Source organism: Lactuca serriola, chromosome 8, assembly GCF_051521515.1.
Source record: "Lactuca serriola cultivar US96UC23 chromosome 8, Lser_US96UC23_V15, whole genome shotgun sequence".
Classification (NCBI taxonomy): Eukaryota; Viridiplantae; Streptophyta; class Magnoliopsida; order Asterales; family Asteraceae; genus Lactuca; species Lactuca serriola.
Genome location: NC_136415.1, coordinates 26,327,107 through 26,332,507, shown reverse-complemented (window position 1 = coordinate 26,332,507; position 5,401 = coordinate 26,327,107).

Sequence of the window (5,401 nt, the reverse complement as noted above, 5' to 3'; positions counted from 1 at the left end):
GTGATGCATCGAGATCTGGATTGGGAGCGGTGCTTATGCAGAGAGGGAATGTGATTGCATATGCATCGAGGCAACTTAAGCCTCATGATTCGAGATATCCCACTCATGATTTGGAGTGGGGAGCGGTAGTGTTCGCTCTCAAGATCTGGCGACATTATCTGTATGGGTTTCGGTGTACAATATACACGGACCACAAGAGCTTGAAGTATTTGATGGACCAGCCCAACCTGAATATGCTCCAGAGGAGGTGGTTGGACGTGGTCAAGGATTATGATTGTGCGATCCTGTACCACCTGGGCAAGGCTAATGTTGTAGCCGATGCATTGAGTCGTAGGGCGGAGGGCGCCCCATTTCAAGATGTCTGTTTGAGATTGACAGTGATGACCCCGGTGTTGAATGTTATTCGTGGGGCCCAGGTTGAGGCTATGAAGCCAGAAAGCCTGAAGAGAGAGCGAGTTGTCGGGTTAGTATCGAAATTAGTTACCGATAGCCGGGGACTTATGACATTTCAGGGTCAGATTTGGGTACCGTCCGTGGGCGGCATGCGTACTATTTTGATGGAAGAGGCTCATCGATTGAAATTCTCGATCCATCCCGAGGCCACTAAGATGTATTTGGACCTGAAAAAGGATTATTGGTGGCCCTGTATGAAGAGGTATGTCGCATGGTTTGTAGAGAGGTGCTTGACCTGTCGCAGGGTGAAGGCCGAGCACCAGCGTCCACATGGTAAGCTGCAGCCATTAGAGATTCCCGAATGGAAATGGGAACAGATTACCATGGATTTCATCACCAAATTGCCAAGGACCGCGAGAGGCGTCGATGCAGTTTGGATGATTGTGGACAGATTGACGAAGAGTGCTCACTTCCTGGCCATCAGTGAGAGCTCTTCCGCGGAGAAGTTGGTAGAGATGTACGTGAGAGAGGTGGTATCGCGGCATGGAGTGCTGATCTCGATCGTCTCAGATTGAGATGTACGTTTCACTTCCAGATTCTGGAAGAAGTTTCATGAGGAATTGGGTACGAAACTGCATTTTAGTACCGTATACCACCCACAGACTGATGGACAGAGTGAGCGGATGATTCAGACGCTCGAGGACATGCTCCGGACATGTGTGTTGGATTTCGGTGGGAGTTGGGACACGTATTGCCCTTGGCGGAGTTTTCTTATAACAACAACCATCATTCGAGCATTGGTATGCCACCCTTTGATATGTTGTATGGGAGGAGGTGTCGCACCCCTATTTGCTGGGGAGAAGTAGCGCAGCATGTGATGGGCAGCACCGAGATTGTGCTTCAGACGACAGAGCAGATCCAGCAGGTCAGACAGAGATTGTTGACCGCTCAGAGTCGTCTGAAGAGTTATGCGGACAGACGCCGGTCCAAGCTCGAGTTTCAGGTCGGCGACTTCGTGCTCCTGAAGGTCTCTCCTTGGAAAGGAGTGATCCGATTCAGGAAGAGGGACAAGTTGGGGCCCCGATATATTGGTCCTTTTAGGGTGATTGCGAGGGTAGGCAGGGTAGCCTATCGTTTGGAGTTGCCAACAGAGTTGGGTCAGATTCATGACACTTTCCACGTGTCGCAGTTGCAAAAGTGTATAGCCGACGAATCGGCAGTGGTGCCATTAGAAGATATTCAGGTGGATGCGAGCCTGAATTATGCTGAGAGACTGGTGGCGATCAGGGATCGGAAGATCAAGGTTTTGAGGAACAAGGAAGTGCCTCTGGTGCAGGTCCAGTGGCAGCATCGGAAAGGGTAAGAGTTGACTTGGGAACTGGAGCGTGAGATGCGGGAGCAGCATCCGGAGTTGTTTGCAGAGTGAGACTTCAAGGGCGAAGTCTGATTCTAGTGGTGGAGAATTATAACACTCGGATTCCCAGGTATGATGTTTTGTTCTTTTATTTTTGGGTGTTGAGGGGAGACTCGGCGAGTTGGCATCTAGACTCGCCGAGTATAGTCGCGGATTTGTATGCGAGTTCACAACTGGACTCGGCGAGTTCATGAGTGGACTCGGCGAGTCAACGTTGTTTAATGAAACCCTAATTTCCCGGGTTTGAGACCTATTTAAAAGGGCTTATGGCCGTCATTTGCGGCCACCAACCCCCCAGAGATAAACCCTAAAGAGATCTAGAGTGTTTGTGAGGAAGGAGAGGCCAATCTTGAACTTTTTGTGGGTGTTTTTGCAAGAAGGAAGTGTTCAAGGCAAGAGGAGGCTGAAGGAGGTGTGAGTTTGGTGGTTTTTGAGCTCATAGAGATTGTATTGAGGTATTATTCTCGGACCTTCTTCAGTTTTTGGTGTTGATTCTTAGTGTTAGGGTTTTCTAACCCTTTTAGTGGTTGATTAAGTGGAGTATTTGGTCCCTTCTCGAGTTTGTGTTCTGGATCTGGACCCAAAGAGGTCCAAAGACCTTAACCTTTGGAGCTTTATGAGTCATTTTAGGAGTCATGAGCTTGGAATGTCATTTTTGGGGCTAAATCACCATTTTGGACCATTTAGATGTTATATGTGTGTCAAGGTCCGAACTTTACGTGATTATTATGCTTGGGGAGGCCAGATCTATGATTGTATGGAACAGATCTGACCTCAGAAGTTGTTTTGAGTTTGTGCATGGCATGAACTCGCCGAGTCCGAAGAACAGACTCGGCGAGTAGTATGAAGGTTGCCCGTTAATCACTCAGTGGGTGGACTTGTCGAGTTGGGGGAATGACTCGGTGAGTCAAGGAGAGTCAGGGGTCTGAGTTCAAGTTGGAACTCGCCGAGTTGTTCTTGAGACTCGGCGAGTTGAGTTGGGGTGGCCCCGCAATTCATGCCAGGTGGAACTCGTCGAGTCAAGGGAAATACTCGACGTGCCAAGAGAGGGTCTAAGAGAGTCAGTGGACACGTGTAGACTCGCCGAGTCGCCCTAGTGTACTCGACGAGTCGGGTCAAAGTTTTACCGTTGACCTTGTTGACTTTTAGGGTTGAGTATAGTTGTATTTATTGTTGGAATAGTGCCTAAGGCTGTAACTATATTTGGCAAGTATTTGACCCGATTGAGCTTGGTCCTTTTAGGTTGCTTTCACCATAGCAACTTGACAAGATGATTTACAATGAGAGAAGAAATATTATTAATATATTATGAGAATAATATAAAGAATAATAATATTGTTATTTGATTAATATAAGTCATAAATTAATTAGGAATTAATTTGGTGACTTAAAGAGGTTAATCGAATAAAAAGGCATAAACTGTCAAATGTGTGATAGTTGTATTTTGGGCTATGAATCTCTATAGATAAGAGGGTAGACGATTTTAGGGTTTGGAGAAACCTAGAAATCGTCCAAGGCCTAGTCCTTAGGGATTATTGGATTGCTTAGGGCCTAAGTTATTCAATTAGGGTTTAAGGTGTAACCCTAGTAGCCAATAGTATATATATATATAGACCCTTAGGGTGGAGGAAATTAGCACTCTTGCATCTCAAGAAACCCTAGAGCCGATTTTCTTACCCTCCTCTCTCTCTATAATCATCCTCTTGCTAGTTGGTGTTTGTAAGCCATTAGCGGAGTGACAATTGTGACTCTAAGTTTCAAAGACAAGAAGATTCAAGCAAACAATTCAAGGTATTCCTTTAGATCTGATTTTATATGTTATGATTTGAATGTTTACACTAGATCTATCAATATAAGTCTTGGATACATTACATGTTCAATTAGAGAAACGTAGATTCAAGCATTAGGGTTTGCATGTGCACACAGGAAAGTTCTTATGGCTCAAACCCATCAGTGGTATCAGAGCCTTGATTGGTTTCTATTGAATTGATGCATTAGTTGATTGCATGTTGAGTGCAAAATTCGATTTTTGTCCCTCTGCCTGATGAACTCGGCGAGTTCCATAGTGGACTCGGCGAGTAGGTCCATTGTGGTACTCGGCGAGTTCGAGCGTCAGAAGGAGCTAGTTTCGGGATTTCTTGCTGTTTTTCTTATGGAAACTTGCCTTAATCTTTATGGGTCAATAAAATTCGAATTTTAACATATATGTGAGTATATTCTTGACCTAACAAAAGATATTTACCAATTAGTTGAATAATAATTTCGTTATATGATATTAATTGATTATTTTAATTAAATTGGTAAATTGTTTTGCAAGAAACATTTAAATAAATCAAAAATGGATAATTATGTAATTAAATGGTTAATTTAAATTATTTGTTATTTGATCCCTTATGTTTTGAAAAGTTTAAAACTTGTCCTCAAGTTTTGAAATTTATGTTTTGTGATTAAAAGTTTAATTTAGACAATTTAAATTTCAAACCCTAGAATTTTACAAGTTTAAAATTCAACCCTATACTACTATATGATTACAAGCTTAATATATATGTATAATTAAAATGCTAGTCTTATCGTTAGTAGGCCTCATTCACGAAGTCGGTCTATAAGGTGGGTATAAGGTTGCTGCCTATAAAATGGCGCTTAATGGGTGTACACTCACACCCACCGCTTGCTTGATCAGTGGAGGGTCGTTATCCGAACGGGTAGGATAGGGCAACCCTAATTTCCTCATTAAAAGTATAATGTTAAAATACAAAGTAACTACATACTTTTCAAATTCCCAATCCTAGTTACTTTAGGAAAAGTGAATTGATGCAAACCCATGAAATTACACTTTGCACCCTTGCTAAGAAGTTAGTGGAGCGTGTGTGGTTTACCGGCACACTAATTGGTTCTAAGCATAGGTGGCAAAGGGTGATTCATTGTTTATCATAGTTTGGTGGAGCGTGTGTGGTTTACCGGCACATCGAATAGGTGATTGTGACAATGAAGGCACCGTGTAGATTTTCATGGTTATTCACACCCACTTTGTGATCCTCGGCATCCCAGTCACAAACGAGATGGGCATATCGAGATTTAAACATGCCATTGAAAATTTCAATGAATCTCATCGAAATCTAGGAATTCTAAATGCATTTAAAACTTAAGGTTAAGTTTTGTGATGGAGAATTAGTGAATCGTCATTCACTTACCTTCAAATTGTTTGCATGTTGGATTACGGCATCCCTTTTCTAATATGTAAATAATGTTGTTGGATCCTAGCCCTAATTTTTCATATTGGGTGATAATTAGGGATTCAATTCCAATCAAACTTTGTCATTTTCTTCTTGTAGATGTCGAACGCAAACAACGCTGCTGCTAGCTCGTTCACATTAATGAGCCTTTGCCAAAAGGTGACTTTCGATTGAACGAACTTTAGCGAATGGATAAGATACATTCGCACGATTGCTCGCTACGAGGACAAGGAGTATGTCCTTGACGAGAAGCTCGAAAAGATCAATCCAGAAATCGCTACTCCGGCTGAAATGACTACTTTTGAGACTCATGAGCGTGATGCAACGAAGGTTCATTGCATCATGATAGCCACAATGAACG